The 23,205-nt window shown below is 44.1% G+C and overlaps 1 long non-coding RNA gene across 1 annotated transcript; it reads right to left on the minus strand.

The window, feature by feature from the left end:
- Nucleotides 1-10,201: 10,201 nt before the first annotated feature.
- LOC128345009 (uncharacterized) lies at nucleotides 10,202-22,499 on the minus strand. The gene is made up of 4 exons (XR_008316181.1): nucleotides 19,656-22,499; nucleotides 16,639-16,779; nucleotides 13,586-13,750; nucleotides 10,202-10,807 (listed from the first exon to the last, which is right to left on the minus strand). It is a non-coding gene; the product is annotated as an uncharacterized LOC128345009 (long non-coding RNA).
- Nucleotides 22,500-23,205: the final 706 nt, after the last annotated feature.

Genomic DNA, 23,205 nt, shown 5'->3' on the forward strand with positions numbered 1-23,205 from the left:
AGCACCCCCAGCCACAACAAATTATAGCTGGGCATGATGGGAGTTGTAGTTCAGCACCATCTGGAGGAACCCAGGTCGGGAACCACTGATGTAGATAGATAAGGGGAGAGAGAGAGAGAGAGAGAGAGAGAGGATGCAGGATGGCATGAGGAGTTGTGGAAGTGGGAGTTGGGTGTGCAGTGCTGCTCTTTGCCTGCCCACCATACTTACATGCATGCTTCTTCACTAGTCTAGATGCCAACCAGAGACAGCAGAAAGGGTAGAAATGGCCACTACATTGGCCTCCCCCCGCCCCCTGCTTCTTACAGATTGTCTGTGACTGATGCATATTGCTAGGATGTATTACTGCTATATCAGCTCCCCAGTGGTTACTTTTAATCTTGTGCAATTTTTATCATTAAATGAAAATGTAATTTTCATTATTAAATGAAAATTTAAAACATGACAAATTTAGTATGTTGAAGTCCTATCAATGGGACTTTCCAGTGCAATCTATGCTGAAAGAGCCATGGATCCAACTATCTATGCATAATGAATAGATGTCATATGTTACAATGTCAAGAAGTTGTTAGATAACTTGATGTAAAACGTTTTGTCATTAAAAACCTTCATTTTATCTTAAATTCTTAGTCTGTGTGTCTAATCATGTGTCTCTGCTCTCATTAGATGAACTGTCTGTCTGGGATTCAGCTACTTCAGATTTTTATCCTGCCTGCCTGCCCACCTGCCAAGCAGCAATGAAGCACAAACCTTCAAATGCCCAGGACCTAAAAAAATTTTTTTAAAAAATCCTACACTTCATTTAACTTTTAATGTAGTGCTTGAAGGTACCAAACAGGCATTGGGTTGTTTGTTTGCCCATAGGCCAGAGTGATTAAAACTGGGCTTTTTTTGTACCTCAGAAAGTACAGTATTGCTGTGGATTCTGGCCAGGGCGGATATTGAGTTATGTGTACTGAAACTCATTGATTTTTGTATGCTCAAGTGAGCTGAACTCTGTGTTGGATTGTGACCTTAATAAATACAGATACTTTGAAATCATTTCAACATGCTCGGTCAAAGCTGAAACTTGAGAAAAATCATTCAGCACATATGCAGAAGATAACCACTTATGTTAAACCACAATTAAACCACGTTTTATACCACGTTTAATTTTTTTAAAAAAACACACAACTGCACTTTCATTGGGGAAAACTGCACTTTCATTGTGAAAAGGTCTTTTTGGAATGTGACAGATTCAATTCAAAATGAATAAATAAGCAATCTTTACCAGTTCTACCTACACCATAGACATTTTTCTAGAACTAAAAAAGAATAAGGTAGCATCCTTTAGACAAACGGATGTTTAATACATAAGCATTTGTAGGTTATAACCCGCTTCAGATATGGGGTGAAACCAAGGATAGTCAAGTTACACCAGGTGGTGGCAAAATTCCATCTACATTGAAAGAGACATTTACAATTCACTCATGGAAGCATATGTAGCATAAGAAGCATATATAGCTTATTATTAGTAGTATTGGTAATAATAATATTAATATTATTATATTAATAATAATAATAATAATAATACATATATTTATTCTTAGTCGTAGTAGTAATAGATATGTATTAAAACATGTTAGTCTAAAAGGTGCAATCTTCTTTTCTTGTTCTATATAATTAATTAACATGGCATATCGCAATTATTTTTCTACATATTTACAGTGCTTGCAATTTGTTTGAAGTTTGCTCCAAGAGAGCCCCTGGTGGTGCAGTGGTAAAACTGCCGCCCTGTAACCAGAAGGTTACAAGTTCGATCCTGACCAGGGGCTCAAGGTTGACTCAGCCTTCCATCCTTCCGAGGTCGGTAAAATGAGTACCCAGAATGTTGGGGGCAATATGCTAAATCATTGTAAACCGCTTAGAGAGCTTCAGCTATAGAGTGGTATATAAATGTAAGTGCTATTGCTATGGCTGTTGCTAAGTCGCAAGTTAATGCATATACTCATAAGTGAATTTTCTCATAGGTAGGCTCCAGCTTGAAATTTCAAAGAGCATGTGCTTGAACAAGAAAATGTCCCTATTAATACTTACCCAAGGACATTGCTGGAAAATTGGAATATCTTTAATGAATCATTAATAAGCTCATAGCAGGGACACTCCCCAAGATATATGGACAAGCTACTCCAAATATGTGTGAGGTCATATCTTGGGCAAAACAGGTGGTGAAGCATACAAGTGACCCTTAGAAAGTGGAACACTAAAGGGATGGATCTTTAATCACCCCTTTATTATTTTTAGTATGTACAGGAGCTGAAACATTCCAATAATATATTTCACAAGCTTCTCATTTTTACAGCAAATGATGTATTAGTATTCAAATAAAGGAACAGTGAACATAATTATAATTCCAATGAAATTGAGAGGAATAACAGCTTTTGAAATCCAAATTTCTTGCTCAGTTATAATAGTGTGTGTGTGTGTGTGTGTGTAGGCACCTGTACACTGGAAAGAGAGACAGGGCGGAGTAACATCAATCAATGTTTTTCATAAACACACATTAGAAACAAACTAGGAATAATTTAGATTCTATCCTGGTGAGTTGTGTCTGCAGACAACCATACTTTATGTTGCATTACCATTTTGATTGAATGAACAGGGTCAATGCTGTCACTTTTCGCACACACGCACACACACACCATCCAAGGATAGAACATTATGCCAGAGCCAATCATCAATCAATGTTTGTAATCAACATCTTTAAAGTTCCTTGCCGTTTTCACATAACCAGTGCTTTGGTGTAACAAAATCTAAATATCAACATGTTTCCCCTCACTTAGTAGTCCTGCTGCATTCACTCTTACATAGTAAAAGGCCAGCTAGGATTTAAAATGTGTTTTGCTATTAAAAAGATTATTGCAATGGATTTATTCCAGAGGTTACATCATTCCCACTCCAGGACCTTTTGCTATGTGAATTCATTTACATATAATTGTTTATCCATTATTGCTACACATCATATAGTCCTGCTAACTTTATTTCCATTCCAGAGGTTAATAGCTTTCTGAATAAATTTAATAAAGGCAAGCAAAAAAAGGGGGGGATATAACACTAAAATCAAGCAAATAAGCTTTGAATATAATGTGAGAGCTGCTGACAATCAATATGTCATAAATATATAATACAAACATAGTTGAGCAACCTACTCTTTTCAACAATGTATTGAATTCACCCAGAATCCTATGGGCTGCAGCTATCACAGCAGTCATTGCAATGCTTAGCACTGCCATAGTATGTTTCATTTGTAGATGTTGGAGAAAGAGTCAGTCCAGAGGATCAGCTGCATTACATGACACATCTGCTGTCTGGACGAGTTTGGATGATTCGTTTCCTAACTGACCCATCCTAGATGACAAAGATGTGTGTGTACCATGAATACATACACCACCCCTGTCCCACTGCACACCATTCAGTTATGTAAGGAGTGTCATGCTATCTTTGGGTGGCCCGATTAAGGAATGGTGCACTGGGGAAAAGACATGCACACTCACAGCATGCTTGTCTCTTTCCCCCATGGTATAAGCCAGCTGGACAATGGATCATTCACACTGGCCCCATAGCAGAGAACTGGAGGGTGGCTAAGGATATAGGATCCTCTAGTTGGATGTTAAATAAGCAAATGTAATTTCCTTCCCCACTTTATAAGTTTTCCTGTTTGTTCCAATATCTGCTCAGTTTGTCTCATTTAATCTTGTCTTTATTTACAGAAAAGTTTCAACTAGTAGATAAATGACGACAATAAAATAAATTTGGAATAGGGGTGTGCAATTCGGATTTTCGTTGTTTTGATTTGGATCCAAATCAAAACATCCCCGATTCATTTTGGATCCGAATCTGGCCCTTCCGAATCACCCCCTATCCGATTTGGATCCGAATTAATCCGAATCAAATCGATTTGGATTTTAAAAAACAGGTCCTGGGGCCAAAAGAGTGGAGTGGAGTGGTAGTACCTAATGGGTGGAAGCTACCACCCAAATTGCAGAGGGATTGGGCAAAGGGCTGATTTTTGGTGAATTTTTGAAATTTTAGTGTCTTTGGGGCAGATTGGGGGCATAACGTGGGATCTGGGACAAAAGAGTGGGGTGGGGTGGTAGTGCCTAATGGGTGGAGGCTACCACCCCAATTGCAGAGTGATTGGGCAAAGGGCTGATTTTTGGTGAATTGTTGAAGTTTATGCGTCTTTAAGGTTTCCCCCCATTAGGTATAATGGAAGGTGTATCGCTTCACGTCAGGAGGAAAGGGGTGGCCTAGAGCAGTGTGGGGTTGGTGGTAGTGCCAGGTAGGGGCAAGGAAGCTACCTGAATTTTTTCAAAGTATTTGGGCAGAGGGCTGATTTTTGGTGAATTTTTGAAGTCTTTAAGGTTTTTGCTCATAAGGTATAATGGAGGTTTCAGCAGCCCCATAAGTGCACTTGGGGGGTGCTGGGGTGGCCCAGAGCGAGTGGTGGTGTAGTGCACATAGGGTGCCAACCACCCCCATGGGTTTCTAACCCATGGAGTACAGGCTTCTGTTGTTTCTGAGGTGTTCTGAGTGTAGATTCTATGATAGCAAATGAGAGTAGATTCATGGTGTCTCATTGAAGATCTCATTTGCTATCATAGAATCCACACTCAGAACACCTCAGAAACAACAGAACCCTGTACACCATGGGTTAGCAACCCATGGGGGTGGTTGGCACCCTATGTGCTCTACAGCACCACTCTCTCTGGGCCACCCCAGCACCCCCCAAGTGCACTTATGGGGCTGCTGAAACCTCCATTATACCTTATGAGCAAAAATCTTGAAGACCCCAAAACTTCAACAATTCATCAAAAATCAGCCCTTTGCCCAATCCCTCTGCAATTGGGATGGTAAACTCCACCCATTAGGCGCTATCATCCCACCCCACTCTTCTGCCCCTGACCCCACGTTATGCCCCAAATATGCCACAAAGACACTAAAACTTCAAATATTCACCAAAAATCAGCCCTCTGCCCAATCCCTCTGCAATTGGGGTGGTAGCCTCCACCCATTAGTCACTACCACCCCACCCCACTATTTTGCCCCGGGACCCAAAATTCGGGTAGACATCACATCAGACCTTTTTGCATTGAAGTCAATGGGCAGGAAATTCAAATAGACGTCATTGCTCAAAATGGAAGGGGAAGAAGAAGGCATTTATTGGCCACAAAATGGAGGGCTGAAACAACAGATATTTCGGAGCCGAGACAGGGGTGATTCGTTTCGGCTCCGAAAAATTTCTGAGGGCTAGAAGGGTAATTCGGTTCGGATCCAAATCACCCGAAATTGGCTGTTTCGGGTACAGATCGTTCTGTACCTGAAACGTTTCGCACATCCCTATTTTGGAACATCATCTGTTTAATCTCTTGGGGAGAAACAAGTGATTGGGAATTCAGGAAGGCTTGTTGCTGCAGTGGTTGCATGATTCTTAATAGCAACGGGGCCTCTCTGAGAATGCAGTTTGGGGATGAATGGAGATCGCACACACTCCCAGCCCTCCCATGGGTGGCACGCTGCGCTGTGTGTCACTGACTTTTATTTAGGTCATGAGAAAATTCTGCAGGAGCAAACAGGAAGAAATGAATCCTGAATTAGATTTTATTGTTTTGAGCTGCATAGAAGAAAAATTGAACCCATCACAGCCTCTTGTCAGGTAGTGCACTGTGCAACAGGTCTTGCCATTCTCATACTAGTCTGGAAGAAAGTACTGTTGTTAATCTGGAACATTGGGTACTGACACTATACACCTTTTCTTTAAGATGTCCCTTTCACAAATCTATGGTGTGGCCACATTTTACTGTGTACAGTTCTGGTCAGCATATTTTAAGAAGGATATTATAGAACTGGAGAAGGTGCAGAAGAGGGCAACCAAGATGATCAGGGGCCTGGAGCACCTTCCTTATGAGGCAAGGCTACAACACTTAGGGCTTTTTAGTGTTGTTGTTTTTTTAAAAATGACTGGGGGGCAGAGGCACTCTAACCACCAGACCTTGGGAACCCAGTCCAGTCCTCCAAGGTCTGGGGTGGCCTCCAAATGACCAGGGCTGGGGGCCTCTGGAGACCACCCCATGCCTGCCCTGCCAAACTTCCATTTAATTTTATTTATTTTTACCGCGGCTGAGGAGTGGATCCAGGGGGGAGTGGAGCAGTCCTTCTCCCCTATTACCCCGGGAGGTGCTGGAGCAACGCTGGGCCCGTCTGTTCAGGTCAGCGTCTTTTTCCAGCTGCGAGGCACACCTGCACAGTTGAGATCGTTGCAAGCCCAAGATTGGGCTTGCAATGATCTCTCAACTGTGCAGTCATGCCTCACAAGTGGCAGAAGATGCTGGCCCAAACAGATGGGCCCAGCATCACTCTGGCCCCCACCCCCACTGGGGGAGGAGGGAGAGGGGAGAAGGACTGTTCCACTCCCCCCTGCAGCCACTCCTTGGCCGCAGTAAAGATTTTTTAGAAAAATTGAAGTTTGGTGGGGCAGGCACGGGGTGGTCTCCAGAGGCCCCTGGCCCCAGCCATTTGGAGGCCAACCCAGACCTTGGAGGATTGTAATGATTTTTAAAAACCCAGAGGTTTGAAAATTGGCCCCCCAAAGTAGTTTTCTGGGGGCCTTGTGTAGGGGGGCTCACGCCGGGGAGGGGGCCTCGCAGCTGGGTGGTCTGGGTGCCCAAATTACCTAGGTGCGCCCCTGCTGAGGGGAAACATGATAAGAGGTCTATAAAATCATGCATGGTGTGTATATTTCCCCCTCTCTCATAACACTCAAACTAGAGGTCATCTCATGAAACTGATTGCCCAGAAATTTAGGAATGACAAAAGAAAGTACTTTTTCACACAAAGCATAATTAACCTATGGAATTCTCTGTCACAAGATGTGGTAACAGCCACCAGCCTGGATGGCTTTAAGAAGGGTTTAGATCAGGCATCCCCAAACTGCGGCCCTCCAGATGTTGCTGAACTACAACTCCCAGCATCCCTAGACACAATTTTTTTGTGGCTGGGTATGCTGGAAGTTGTAGTTCAGCAACATCTGGAGGGCCGCAGTTTGGGGATGCCTGGTTTAGATAAATTCATGGAGGACAGGTCTATCAGTGGCTACTAATCTGAGGGCTATAGGCCACCTCCAGCCTCAGAGGCAAGATGCCTCTAAATATCAGTTGCAGGGAAGCAACAGCAGGAGAAAAGTCAAGCCTTCGGCTCTTGCCTGTGGGCTTCCCAGAGGCATCTGGTGGGCCACTGTGTGAAACAGGATGCTGGACTAGATGGGCCTTGGGCCTGATCCAGCAGGACTACTCTCATATTCTTAAAAGGCAAGCTCAAATGGCCTCAGGGTGAGAAGGCTGTTTAAGGCTGTTTAAGGCTTTTAGGCTGGATACGTTGCCCAGTCCCATGTGATAAAGACATTTACGTGCCATGAACATGGACTTTAAAGCAGAACAATTTTAACTTATAAAGTGTGGGGGGATCTGCCTCAGCCGCTGGTGAACTGAAATTCTGCCACTTCCCTGGTGAAATGTCCTTTTCATTCTGCTTGGCCTTTCCAAATATGGTGTTTTTAGTCCCACACTGAGAGGTGTGGTGACAGAATGTTATGCTACTTGTGAGTTAAGATAGAGATAAAACTGTTATTCCTGTTATGTTAGAGCTAGAGAGTACTTTTATAGAAAACTCTAGGACTTGCTGTTTGACAAAGAGTAGTATGCTGAACTATAATCTCCCAAGAACTATAAGTCATAGACTTTAGGGATGCGCAAAACGTTTTGGGCACAGATTGATCAATTTCGGGTGATTCGGGGCCGAACCGAATCACCCCGATGCCCCCCAATATTTTTTAATCTTAAAAATACAGACGCTGCCCAGGCATCCAGGGAAATCAATACCCTGCTGCCCAACCACACACACCTTTGAAGGGATGCCTTCTTGGGCAGTCACACACGATCAGGTGTGTTATTAATGAAAGGGTTCTTGTGCGTGTGCCCCCCTCCCTTCCCCAGATGGAGGCTGTCAAAATATTTTGTATGGTAATTCCTATTAAAGGTCCTGCATGTAGGGCAACATGCCAAGGTGTGTGTTGCAGGTTGCTCAAGTAATCCAATCAAATGGACAGACACCAGATTTGTTATCTCTTTCTTTATATGGCTGGACAACAGGAAGGTTTCCACAGCTGGGGTTTCCATGGGTTTGTGCATGGGGTCAACAGACTGGCATTTCTGCTAAATGATATGATATCACTCCCCTGGCATGTTTGCCTTTGGTTCTCAAACAACAGAGTTGCGATGTTTCTGGATTCACTGGGGCTCCATGTCTTGTCATCCCATCTTTTTTGTGTGGATTGATGGGGGACCTTAGGACACAGTAGAAAGTGGGCGTCCTCCAATGTGGTTTTCTCCCTTTCAATGCATTGAAGCCAGGGAGATGACATCCCTGTTGCCAGGCAACGGCAGGAGGAGTGTGGAGACGGCAGAGGGCGGGGTGTCAGCTCCAAGAGGTGGCCAGTGAGGACAATGATTGCTCTAGAACTGATGCATTTCTGGGCTGCTCTGAGCCACCCTCTTGATGGTATTGGGAGGAGCTTGTGCATGAAACTCAGGTTACAGCGGTGGCAGAATTTGGATAACATGATGCTGCCTTCAAACCTTAGGTTTCAGCAGTGAAATTCACTACAAACCAAAGGATCAAATTCTGTTTTGGCATGAAAAACCAAGACATGGTTGGATGACGAAACCATGGTTTCATGCATTCGGGAGACCACAAACTTGAACCTCTGGCACGTTTGCCTCCGATTTGGCGTTACTTCTGAAGGCAGCCGTAGTATGCTTTATGCATGATGAAAGCCAACATTTACTCCTGTAACTTCTGATCTACACTATAGGAATCTTTTTATTGCAGAGAAATGTTGGAGAGTATCAGAACTAAAAATAACTGAAAAAATGTTTGATGAGTGTTTGATATTTAGTATTCAGATTGATGGCAGTGTCAGCAAACAAATGGAATATAACAAATGTATTAGCTGTAGCAATGCAATGCCAAATGGCAGTCTGAGGACTCTGTTCCTACTAATGTTCTTGCCAGAGCAGAATGAAACAAAAGGTTTGCTTGAAGGAGTACACGAAGCCCTGAAAGCATGTGGTTCAAATGTTAACAAACTGACAGGAATTTCTAAAGTGTACACAGCTACAGATCTGTACGCAGGAATAAGCCTGATTCGGATGTTATCCAAACGCCCCTCTGTAGCTGTGTACAGCTACATGGGGAGAAGGGAGAGGAAGTCCCACGTCCACCATGTCAATCACTCACATGCCCTGCCACTCACCCAAGCAATTGAGGAGCAGGACTTGCCCCTCCCTTCACCCCACTGTACATGTTTACAGCAGGGCTTTTTAATGACGTCTGAAGAAGGCTACAGTTAAGCCTTATTCTGAAATTATGCTGCACAAGTATATAGATGTCTGTACATGTTTTTGGGTGGATGGTTGTGCCTGCGTTCATTTTAAACGTTCCTTTTAAATACATGGTACAGATAGGGGGTGTACTCCTATACTTGTGTTCAGTCTAACCTGTGAATACACAGATCTGAACCAGTGTGCACTGCACACTTGTTCAACGTAATGTCTGAATGGGGCTTTAGTCACAAGTTATGTTGAACAGCAGTACAGCAATACTCTTCCTGTGTGTACCATGCATTTGAGGGGCCCCAAGTGGTTCATTTTTAAAATGAATGTGGGTTACCTTTAAAATGAATGCAGATGCACCCAGGTTGAACACTGGCACAGTCATTCACATAAAATCAAGTACAGATGTACAGACATCTGTGCACTCATATGCAGGGGTGTAGCTATAATTGAGTGGATGGGTTCAAAGAACCAGCCCCCCCCCCAGCTCCTGAGGGCCCACCAGCTCCACCTCTCCTAATTTTCTTCATTATCTCCCTCACTCCAAGGGGCTGCCTTGGAGAGCAATTTGAGTGGCAAGTGCACAAGTGTCAGAATCCTTTTTGGCAGAACGCCTCTACATTGAACAGGACTTTGTATGGTCTACTGTCCAAGATCTGCTATCAGCACTATTACTCACACAGTTTGGGAGGATGGTTAGTGTTGTATGTCAAGAGTTCTCCCAAGGAAAGATAATGCATTTGTAGAACAATTATTTATTTTATTTATTTATTGTTAAATTTATATACCCCCTTTCATTAAAATAACCCCAAGGTGGTTTACAACAGAATTTAAAACAAGATCATTAAAAATGACACAATTAAAATATCAGCTAAAAATATAAAAACAAATCTGATTAAAAATTGAAAACACACTCATAAAAACAGTACAGAATACAAAGAGAAGCAGCAGAGACAATCATATAAAAGCCTGGGTGAAAAGCCAGGATTTAACATGCTTTCTAAAAGCTGTGATGGAGACTTAGGAGCAGATAGCCACCGGCAGAGCATTCCAGAGTCTGGGGGCAGCAACAGAGCAGGCCCTGTCCCGAGTGCATGACAACCAAGCCTCCCTCATTGTTGGCACCTGGAGCAGAACCCCCTCAGATGACCTCGTCAAGTGGGCAGCAACCCTTGGGAGAAGGCAATCCCTCAGGTATCCTGGGTCCAAACCATTAAGGGCTTTAAAGGTCAAAAACAGCACCTTGAATTGAAACAGTGGCATGTAATTCCCAAAGTGAGAGGAGTGAATTAGAATTGTCTATAGCTGTGCGTCCTCACCAGCTATTGCCCATAAACTGTCATCCCGAAGAGTTCTTACGTTGTGTGAAAAGGCATTTCCTAAAAACAAAAAACAAAAAATACTTCAGTGGTATGTGTTATCAAGATACTTTAAAATGGAGTGAGCCAATGAGCAAGCATTCTACCTGGCAGGTGGGTTGTGATTTTTTCCAAGCCTACTGGCTCTAAGGAAGCCTTCCTTGATATCCCTATCCACTTTTCCTTGTACCCACCTTACACAGAACTCCTAAACAGGGATGCACAAAGTTGACAAACCATGTCCATATACCTCACTTCAATCAGCCAGCTAATGTCCAGCCTCCCAGTGCTTCATTCCTAGCCCTTAAGCTTCAGTTGTTGTGGTTGCTTTTTAAAAGCTTGCAACCCTTTGAAAGACTTTTCAGATTCATTATAATGCAGTATGCATATTTGCTCTCTGAAAAATCCCCCCCCTACTTTTTTTTTTGGTTACAGGAAATGATGTATAAAAATAGCTTCAAGGCTCTCCTCTGATGCATATAACCTTTTAATGGCCTAACACATTTGCAAGCCCACACGTTTTGCCATTCCGAAAGTCACTGGATAGTAAAGTAAAGTGTGCCGTCGAGTCGGTTTCGACTCCTGGTGACCACAGAGAGTGCCATGGAAATCTTGCATCCAAACTATAAAGTCTTTCGCTGATAGGGAATGCAGCTTGCTGCTGCTCATTTTAAGTCCTTGTGAGTTTTATACCCCCGCCCTCTTCCTCTGGGCCATCCTATTATCTTTGTCAGGTGTATATCTACTGCCTTTGAAAGCTGACAGAGCCATTACTTGCCTATTTATGCAGTAATCAGATTTCTCTGAACATCACTCAGCAATCATAATGCTGCACAAATTTTAGCATGAAGTCAGGAATGCAGAAGCTTTTCATACGTGAATCAGCAGGCATCAAATAGATCATCAATCTAATTAGCCGCTTGCATTTGCATGGCACTCACAACCTCCGAACCTAGACAACAGACTTCATTAGTAATAGTATCTGAGAGCTCCCATTTTTTGAAGACTCTTTATCTGACAGAAATGGTCCTTGTTTAAAAGAGACACCACCCTCACTTATGATGATAGCTTCGGGCAAGGGGAGACTTTGTTCGGTGTTGTTATATTATAAATGTGTTCCCTTCCATCTAGCACAATGCAATGCAAGACTTTGATTCCCCCTTGCCCATAATCCAAGGCTAAATATTCCAGTATTTTCCTAATACAATTGGCCCATTACTGTTGCCAAAGAAGTCAGTTCCTATGCACAGAGTAAAATTAAATATCCCATGATACTAAATTCTAGGGTCCTGATCCCAGCCCCAGTTCTAGGTCTGCAGTAGCAATTACTTCCACTGAGAAGATCTTGCTGTGGGGGGTGGATGAGTATTATTATTATTATTATTATTATTATTATTATTATTATTATTATTATTATATTTATTTATTTATTATTTATAATAATAAAAATAATTCAATTTCTATACCACCCTTCCAAAAATGGCTCAGGGTGGTTTACACAGAGAAATAATTAATAAATAAGACGGACCCCTGTCCCCAAAGGGCTCACAATCTAAAAAGAAACATCAGACAGACACCAGCAACAGTCACTGGAGGTCCTGTGCTGGGGGTGGATAGGGCCAGTTACTCTCCCCCTGCTAAATAAAGAGAATCACCACAGTAAAAGGTGCCTCTTTGCCCAGTTAGCAGGAGTAGGCTTCCCTTGGTTTCATTATGTAGGGCAGTGATTGCTTCAACTTGGAGAGACAACCCTTCCTGCTTGGGAGCTAGCCTCTTTCAACTCAGATGGGAGACAAGGGACCAAATTGCTCAAGACACCATAAGGCTGAGGACCTTGAGCATACTATTACTATTGTTATCTACTGACAGCATTTCTGGATGAAGGAGAAGTTTCCACACACTATGTTTTGCCCCGGTTACCTCTCTCAGGCCCTGCTCCAGGGCAGAGCCACCATTGCGTGAATAGGTTCAAAGAACCCGGGCCACCACACTCAGGGGCCATGCCTTGTGCCCCAGCCATGCCCCCTGCATCTGATGTCAGATGCAGGGGGTGTGGTTTCACTCACAAACGGGGGCCACGCGCCCTGTTTTTGAGGAAATCCTGGCCATGTTCACAGCATGGCTGGGAACGGTTCTCCCTGCTTTAAAAGGCAAGGAGATGCTGTTTAAGCTTCTTAAAAATGGAGCTGTGTGGCTGAAAGAAGCAGGGAGAATCGCTCCCAGCAGCACTGCAAACATGCTGCTGGCTGGAATTTCCTGTTTGCACAGTCCCATTTGCAAACAAAACCATGCCTCCTGTGTCTGATGGCAGATTCGGGGTGTGTGGCTGGCGGCGGCGGCGGCGGCGGGGGGGACACTGGAAGCAAGTTGAACCAGGGCTGCTACCACTGGCCTCCCTACACCACTGCCCTGCTCCCAACCAGGATACAACCAGACCAACACCAAACATGGTCTGAATGTGTTGAACGATACCCCACATTAAAGAAAGTGGTGCCTCATAGGAGTGCCCAGAACACTCTGGGGTGTTTTCTCTTCATAGATGAGGCTGTAGCTCAGTGGTAGAGCATCTGCTTTGCATACAGGAGGTCCCAGGTTCAATCCCTGGCATCACCAGGTGGGGCTAAGAAAGACTCCTGCCTGAAGCCCTGGAGATCTGATTCCAGTCAGCGTAGGCAATACTGAGCTAGATGGACTAATGGTCTGACTCAGTGTATGGAAGTGCTGGATATGGTTCAGGAGCCGTTTTCATTCTAGCATGAACTGGTGAGGGATGGATGCAGCTATAATCTACCAACTTACCCCGATATCCAGAAAACCTTTCAACCAAGGAGGCTGCACAACAACCGAGCATCAACATCGGATTGCTGTAAGAAGGCTTTCCTGAGGAGGAGGAGGAGAGAGACAGCTCTGCTTCACTTATCTGGAACAGGGTGCCATTTTCACCATGCTGTCACTTTCACATTGCTTTAAAGTGAGCAGAAAGGTATGGGTGCTTTAATGTAATCAGGTGTCTGTCGAAATTGTAATTATAATGAAGCAAGTCAGACTGTCATGTTAGCAATATCTAAACATTAAACGTGAGCCTCGTGTTTAAATCAGATTTAAATGGTTGGAGACTCCTGGGAGCCCTGGGGATTTGAACTCATCCAAGCTTTCCTTGGGAAATTCAAGATAAATCTTGAACCATTAACTTTCATTTCCCTCCCCTCCCCACCTTAACTTATCGTTTAATTTATTGTGACATCAGGTTGCAAAGCTCGCTTTTACTGACATTTTCTAACCTGAACACGTTATTATAATGGCTGGTGTGTGTTTTTTTCATTTGAGAGAGAGAGATTGAGATGGGGGGGGGGAGTTATAGAATTAACTTTTCAAGAAATTAATAAGCTTTATCTTAACAAAAAAAACACAAAACAGCCAACTAAGAACCACAGTGTGAATAGGAATAGGACTAGATGGCAACAATAAAGTTAACAACTTCAAATGAACAGTTGACGTTAACAGGTGCTATAGCATATGTTAGAAATAACTGCCAAGCATTTCACACCTTCATTAAAGCCATTTCTGTCAATTTTTAAGGCAATAGTAAAGGAAAGATTAACAGCTCTGCTTATTTTTTTTAATGGATAAATAGCTTTATGAGATCTATCCAAGTGGCAGTCTAGAGGGTGGCAGAGAAATTGCTAACAAAGGAACAAGACGAAGCAGCGGATGGTGTTCTTCTGTGTGCCTGGCAGTGGGTGGCCCAGGAAGACAAGGGAAACTGCCTCCTTAAGTTGCAGGAAACAGAAAAGAGTATCCCAGAGCCAACAACTCATCATGCACACTTTAAGCTAGCAAAACTCTTCCTCGGGGAATGTGTGTTTATGCTGGGAGATGTCTTTCACTTTCTTTTCCACAATGTACTGACTGCCTTACAAGCTTTTCAGAGTCCCTTCAAGGGTCTTGCTGACTCAAAACTCTTTGAATGTTCCCTCTGGCTTATTGCTTTTAAAAACTTGCTTGGAGCACATTTGGGATAGCTTCTTCGGCTTTCTGCTGAGCAGCCCCAGGCAAGCCACTGTTTCTCAGGGTCAGCGGAAGCAATCTCTATTGATTGTATGTGCGGGGGTGCAGCAGGCCTGTGCACGGCACCCCCATATGAATACAGTATGATGTGAGGGCACACTGGCTGCTTTCGGGTGTGAATGATACCTCTCCCCCATTAGAGGTGAAGTTCTCTTGATTGATTCGCAAAGGCAACTTGTCATTAGCTGCTAATGCAGCTATTCCTGCAAGTGAATTCACAATTCTTGAATGGTGACTGCACAAGCACCACCATGGTGGGGTAACATATTAGGGCCAAAGCAGCAATGTAATGAGGCAGGAGGCTGTCCCTCGACTGCCTGCATTTTCTGGGCATCACCTAACAGTTGGGGCTACCCTCAGCCTGAACTCTGCACCGGCTGCACTGCCTGATGACATGACTGCACTGCCCCATGCCAGTGCAAGAACAAACCTGCCTTAAAGGGGCCATGCATTCTCTTGGGGATGGGGCAGCAAGCTGGCACTGGGCCCAAGCAAGTGGCCAATGGGAAGCGGCCAGCTCACAGTGCTGGGAGAAGGGGGCAGGAGGAAGCCTCTCTGGAGATCTGCAGCTTCAAGCTTTTGTCCCCTCTTGTCCAGTGGCAGCTACCGCTGGGTCATAACCCATTTTTGTCACTAGGTCAGGCTGCCATAATTCCAAGTAAAACTTTAAATGAATGGATAGAAAATCAGTGATGTCTTCCTAGTCAAAAGCAGCGTTGCTAACCCTCTCACCAAGCCAAGGTATCAATGTATATTTTATTAGGGATGGATTGTGAACCGCAGGCATGTATAACCTGAATCAGAACAGCTGTCTTTTAAGTTCATACGCTTCTACCCATTTAATAGGCACAACTTTCTTACACAAACAATCTCCTTCATTTACCCCTTATCCCCTGTAAGTTCCCTGCCATGTTCACTGAACAGGCATGGGACCTGGGCACGCAAAGGACCAGTGCGCATGCATGGTGGTCTTCAAAATTGCCACTGTGAGCAGGAAGAAGGCCGGGAAGGACCATGGACATCCCAAACTAGCCTGAAAAGGACCGGGGGGGGGGAGGCCAGTGGGGGAGGGGGAACCTTCTGAGACTCACACACCCCGCCACAGCTGCTGCTGCTGGCCACCTGCAGCTGCCACCGGCTGCTTCCTTCAGATGCTCGATCGGCTCCACTCAGCCAATGGATAGAGGATGGGCAGAGCCAGGCGAGTGGTGGAAGGAGGAGACTAGCAGTGGCGGCAGCTATAGGTGGCTAGTGGCATCTGGGGCAAGAGCCCCAGCAGGAGCGAACAGGAGCTCAGGTGGCTCCTCCTGGATGCTCGGCAGCTCCCAGGCACAGGGCACGAGGAGTTCTCTGAATCCGTCTGCCCTTTTACAGTCCACCCTTGGAAATGGCCCTGCACAAAACTGAAGTTTTAGATTGGTTCAGAGAAAATGTATTGGCATCGAAGCAAACAAACTGCCACAACAGAGCTGGTCTAGTGTCTGTTAAAAGACGCAAAAAGAGAAGTTTCTACAATAAACGGTGGCAGTGCTATTTCTGCAGAAAGTTAGAAACCATCACCAGGTGCACGTAACAGCCTTCTATTTAGTTAATGTTCCTAAATTCAATCAAATCAGAGCAGATAGAATAGCAATGGGCGGGGGGATGACCAAGTTAATATATAATGTTAATTATACTATTTTAAGCCATTTGTATGGGAATTCTGCTGTCAAATGATATGTGGGAAAGAGTAAGAGCAGATGTAAGAAAACCATCTGAATCTTGATCAGGAATAGATCCCTCACCTCCTGTTGGCTGGGGGCAATCAGAAATATACTGTGGCTTGCAAATGGAAGACACTTCCAAAAACAGCATCCTAAGTGTTATCAAAGGAGTCCCAAATTAGTCACAGCTGGGTAGCTTTGTGCTGCCTGCTCCTTTTCTTTCTGCAAAAAAAGTGGTAATTAGATTTTACTTAGATACTGCAAACACTCCTGCATTTTCTCAGTGTTTATCTATAAATTATACATGTCCTAAAATATCGGCCTTTTCTCTCTCTTGCCTTTTTTTCCCAGGTTTGAAGTAATAACCTATGTTTTGCACAGTAGGCAGACATCACGCTGTTCCACTGGCATGCCAGTCCCAGACAATGAAAGACACCCCAAGTAAGCCGGCTGATATACTGGACTGACATCTGATGAGGAGAGAGAGAGAGAGAGAGAGAGAGAGAGAGAGAGAGAGAGAGCGAGAGAGCAAGCTTTTAAGCTTCCAGGACTGATGAAAAGCCTTCCAAAGGGGGCTTGACATGGTGAACCTGTCCACACAGGGGGCTGCATATGTGAGGTATGTTAACATTTGTTACAAAATATATGGAGCTGCCTTATACGGAGTCGGATCAGAGGTTTTTCTAGTCTTGCATACTCTGACTGGAGATGGCTTTCCAGGGTCCCAATGTTTCTCCTCACCTTCTTCCTGATCCTTTAACTGGAGAAGCTAGGGAATGAATCTGGAACCTTCTGTGTGGAAAGCATGTGCCCTGCCACTGAGCTATGACCTATCCCCAGTGGTACATTTGTTTTTGCATACCACATACCATGAAGAGTGGAGATGGGATGATGGTGCTTTTTGGTGGTGCTGTTATAGGGACGTGCACGAGCTGGTTTGGCGGCTCCTCTGGGAAGCGCCAAACTGGCTCAGCTGCCGGTGTTTGAGCTGGCTCAATCGGGCAGGGAGTGTTTCCCTTACGGAGTAAGGAGCTTCTTACCTGCTCCTTCCTGCCCCACAGCTTTTCCAGGTGTGGTGACCAGTCCCCAACCAGCCACATGGTGCTGCAGCACTGTTCCTTGCAGCCTCCATGCAGCATCAGCATGCACACGGCCACCACAGTCAGCGTGGTGTTGCTGACTATGCCAATGACCAGCAAGTGTTGGCCATGCATGTACTGACACTGTGTGGAGGCTGCAGGAAACAGTGCCACAGCCCCACATGGCCAGTTGGGGACTGGGCGCAGTGCTCAGAATAGCAGTGGAGCAGGGTGCCTTAAAGGAACCGCGGACCTGCCAGCCCATGCACCAGCTGTTCATGCACATCTCTATGCTATTATGCATAACATTCAGGATTGCTCTGGTGAATTGGAGCTATTAGTTCCCACAATGCTTAGTGGCCCTGAATGGCTTGTGGATGTGTGGAAACAAAACACTAGCATGCTGGTAGACACATTTGGCCTTACCTGCTGCCCTGGCGTGACTCTTCTGCAGGGTCTGAACTCTGCCTTGCAGGCTGCTGCTTGAAACCAGTCCACAAAAGGCTGTTAAGCATCCCAACTCCATCAAAGACTGTTTAGAAGAAGGCAGATGGAGTAAATGGCTCCCAAGTGGAATTGTGGGAAGGGGAAAAGGTTTGATGCAATGTTTTCCAATGAGGAACTTCTCGGTTTTGGACTGAGGACAGGCAATTGATTTCGGGGAAAGGGAGAGAATAATTGAGCAGCTAAAGGCTAGATAGCAAGTTCTGAAGCAAAAAGATCTCCCATTAAAAGTGCATGCATGAAATTGAGGTCCATAGGAAGTACAGAATCTATATTCTTCTCCTACTGAACAGAATCTATATTCTTCTCCTATTGCCCTCACCTCCTTCTTTCTCCCCTCCCTCAAATGCCTTCCCTGTGTCAAATTTTAGGTAGTTCCCTGCCCCAAGGAGTTTACAGTCTGTGTCTCTGTGACTCTGTGCACTTTGATGGCATAATAATAATGTTGTAAGCCAGATGTCTGATTGCAAATGAGCCTATCTGTATAGTTTTCCGCTAAAGGCAATGCCTGGTCAGAATTCGGGATTTGGCACACATTCTTTATAGTCCACTGATGCTTCCTTAACAGGAGATGGAAGATGGAAAGCCATCAGAATGGGAAGGCATCTTGTGGGACAGAAAGAGACATACTGAAAGAGAGTAGAGAGGTAAAAGTATTGCTTTATGGGGTACAGGGGTTCTCTTTGGGGATCTGAGATGAGGTAGAAGGCTTGTCGCCTGTCAGGAATGCATGCTCTTTGCTTCTGCCTGGTGCTCCAATTGTATACTTATAAATAATTCAAATATTACAAAGACATCACAAGCCTCCAATAATCTCTCCTCCAGAGGAAGCCACACCCCAGGCAGTATTGCCCCTGGAACTTCTCACTGCTTAGGAAAGTGTAAGTGTTAGGGTAAACACATATCATTACCTCCATCATCACCATCACCATGTGCATAGGATCAGGCTGCATTGCTACGATTCTAAACACACATACTTAGGTTTCACACATCATGGAGGCAAGTAAGGTTCCGCCAGCCACCAACTGCCAGTTGTTGTTGGTGGTGGTGGTAGTAGGAGTAGTAGTATGTTAATAGTGGTATGGTAGTAGTAGTAGTTCCTAGTGAGCACCACACTCCTTGGGAGAGCTACAGGTTTCGCTCCCAGAGTGTTATCCAAACCCACCAATATCGGGTTCCCAGCTGCACTTTCTCCGGGGAAACGAACATCTGTAACCAACTTCAAATCTAGGTTCCAGATGACGAATTCCTGTAAGGAAGTATGGCTGAAGAACCTGATATTGGTGGATTCAAATGATATGCTGAGAGTGGAATTTGAGGCTGCTGGCAGAACCTTACTTGCTGCTATGACATATGAAACTGCCCATTAAATACATTTCATGAAAATCATTGGGAGTTACTTCTGAGTAGGCATGGTTAGGATCAGGTTCTAAGGGACACTACCTGGACAACAGGGCAGGGAACAAGAACCAAATTCTGCTGGCAGAATAATAAACCATAAACTATGAAATAAACCTTTTAGATTTTGGAACTGCTGCCTGTAACAGATGTCTTCAAAAAGATCCTCTTCCATGCCAGTTAATTCCACATTATTGTTTTTGACCTTCAGTTTGATGGTCCTTTCCATTTACCCTTGTAAAAGAAGCAATATATAACATTTTGCAGGATTGACAAAGGTGCTTTGATGTTCGGAAACTATTCCTGGCGAGTCACAGCTGTGTCTCATTGTGTTGCCCATATTTTTTAAACGGGGTAATTAAATTCTGAAAGCAATGCAGTTTTTCCCCCTCCAGCCTTTGTGTATAAATTATACATTCTCTTAAATATCTGCACTTTCTATTTCAGGTCTGAATTGATAACCTGTGTTTTGCGCAGTAGGCAGACCCCATGTTGTCACATGCCAGAGCAGAGATAACCTCACATTTCACTCTCTCTTCTTGCAGAAAGCCCTTCAGTGGCACACCACTTAGAGGTAATGCAGTGCTTGGCCTTGAAGCATATGTGCACCACAGTGAGGCATGTCAAACCTCCTTTCGTTTGAAATGTAGTCACACCACGTAGCCTACCAGGTTCTGCTGGCTCTAGCTAACAGGGGTCATTAATTTCCATAGAGGACAATGACAAGCATCAGCATTAGTTCTAGTTATATTGAGGGGACAATATGGTTATCTTCTGGAAAGATGAAAATTAACATGAGTCAGCATGGCATCAACTCCTCAAGCCATTAACATTCATTATCGCTATTTTCCGGTTGCAGCAGCATTTAAAAATGGATCAGGGTGAACTGGGGAAAGGGAGGAAGCTGACATGTAGATATTCACAACTTGCTGGGTTTTGTTTTTTTGTTTTTGCAAGACCGAGGGCTGGTTAGCACAGCCATGTGCTATGCTTCACTTGATTTCTCATTCAAGACTGCCATTGACAGTAGAGGGTGTGTGTGTGTGTGGGATCACTCTCACCTAGTAAGAGAGATCCATGCAAATAAAGCAGCCTTAAGCATGTATTGCCAGTGCAAAAGGATCTTTCAACGCACAGCCCCATCCACACTGTGATGCCTTTTGAGCCATCACTCAGTGGTAGAACATCTGCTTTGCAATCCCTGGAAGCACCTCCAGGTAGGGCAGGGAGAGATTGTCTCCTGCCTGAAACCTTGGAGAGGGGCCATTCTGCTTGTGGTGTCATGGGGTGGAAGATGCATCTGGAGCATTGCATCTGTGATGGCTTTTCCCCAAATGCAACTCATCACTTCATCCTATGGTCATCAAGTGATGAGGAGGCAGATATGAACCAGCCCAATCGTAGCATCCATTGATTGTTTAACTGAACGTTGGAGTTACCTTTCCAACCCAATCAGTCACAGGGATGCAGGGTTGGTGCTCGGTGGTAGGGACCCTGGGGCAAAGTCTTGTGCTGGGCCCTCTGATGGTGCACAGTGCTTCCCCTCCCCCACCATAATGGCTAGACGTGAGGACTGTACAGCAGAGCAGTTTGTGCTCACAGCACTGGCTGCCTTTTTTAAATCCAAAATTTATTTTTAAAAAATTAATAAATGTGTATAATGCAGAGTATTTACAAGGCTGAGAAAAATACATAAGGATAGATTTGATACTGACATTCATTATTCCAATAAGTCACAAAAAGGAAAATTTCTCAATATATTTATCTGCATAATTATATTGAAAACTTCTCATAATATGCCAGTTTAACCATCAATACCATTTCCTATATATTCTTAAACTAGGCTGACAGTAAGGTGGCTTCAGATTGTTTCCATGCAGATGTTATGCAAACCTTTGCTGCCATAAGCAAATTTAATTTTTGTGTGTGTGTGCGTGGACTTCATCTTTTAAAAACCACAGCATTGTTATCCTAGGATCAGGGGAAATATCTTAACCTATGGTCAAACATTTTTTTTTTAGAGGAGAATCCAAAAATATATACTGACAATCTGCATGTTCAGTGGAAACTCTCCAACAAAAATGGTAGCACTGGGTAAATATGATGATGTTGATGAGGAGTTAGGTACCACTAATAATTTAAAAAAAATCAGCTCTGTTCAGATATTACACTGCACATGTGTACAGGCATCTGTATGCATATGCAGGTGTCTGTGTGAGAATCTGTCCATATGTTAATTTTAAAGGTGAACCTGGGCAACATGCCCCTCAAATATAGGGTATAGATGTACTACTGTGCAGTAGTTGAACATAACATGAACAACAGATACACACACAGATCTGTACATGCATACACTATACACAGAATGTATGTGCAACTAACATAATGTGAATAGGGCTATTCTTTCTCAGGTTTGAAGAAATTAATTTAGGCAGCCTGTTATCAAGGATCAATACCCTGTCATCTGATAGAATAGTAACAAAAAGGTCCTTTTCTCATTTGCCTCTAAAATGGAATTGGAGTGTGTCCAGATTTAAAAGAGGTATTCAGATTCTACCCACTGTTTTGGTCCCAACAGTAATAATAATCCCAAAGACTTATTATGTAATGAGCCATGCTGCTGAAGCAATGACAAGATAACATGCCTAATTTGTAGATATTGAAAAAATGGTGGTTTATGACTGCCCAGATTAGTAACAGGCTCATTGTGCAATACCAGACCTTGTGGATGAATAAATTGTTCCAAATGGGGGGGGGGGGAAATCTCTATCTCTTCTGTGATGAAGTGAGTTAGAAGGTAAATGTTTTAGAGATGTCTGGATATGAAAGGGTTAATGTCTCATACTAAAACCGCATTATCATGTAACGTGAAACCAGAGTTTAAAGGGCCAGAGGTTGCCAAGGGAGAATGCAGAACACCCTGGTGAAACTCGAGTTCAGCACAGAGAGCAACCTGAGGTTTCGCTCTCCAAACTCATATTTGAACCCCTGGGTTGTTGTGAGTTTTGCCACTCCAATCCGAGGTTTGCCATAGTCTGCATTATGTGCAAATGCAGAACTGCAGGATTGCCTGTCTGGAACCGGAGTTGCGGTAGGAAGCTTCTCCCTCTCTCTGGCTGTAGTTGGTTGTACAGGCTGTCCATACAAGAAGGAAGCCTGCACAGCCAGTTCCCCTCCTCTCTCTGCAGTCTCCCTGACTGCAGAAAGCCTGCTCTCCGTAATGTCCGAATTTGGACAGGAGAGCGGGGTGGGGGTGGGGAGCAGAACTGTGAGTTCATTGGATCCGCAGTTCCAGGTTACATGCAAATGCAGCCTAAGTGTAGTTGGCAGAGACAAGCCCTGCAGCTCAGTCTGGGAAACCCCCGAGTGGAAAGCAGTTAGAACAATTGGAATTCAGTTAGAGTGTCAGTTGGAACTGAAGCTTCGCAGAGTGAATGTCTCTGTCGGACAGCCAAGGGAGAAGGCTGGGTTAAGGGGAACCAGGAAAGGTTCTGTGAAATAAATATTGTCTGAGCTACAGCTTGAGAGAAGGCTGGATTTAGGAGAACCAGGAAAGGTTCTGAAAAATAATAATAATAGATGTATTTCTAATATATGAGCTCTGGGAAGAAAGTGGGTGTAAAACCAGACTTACAGAAGTGTTTATACCAGAAGTAACTAAAAATAA

The sequence above is a fragment of the Hemicordylus capensis genome, chromosome 1 (assembly GCF_027244095.1).
Source record: "Hemicordylus capensis ecotype Gifberg chromosome 1, rHemCap1.1.pri, whole genome shotgun sequence".
Classification (NCBI taxonomy): domain Eukaryota; kingdom Metazoa; phylum Chordata; class Lepidosauria; order Squamata; family Cordylidae; genus Hemicordylus; species Hemicordylus capensis.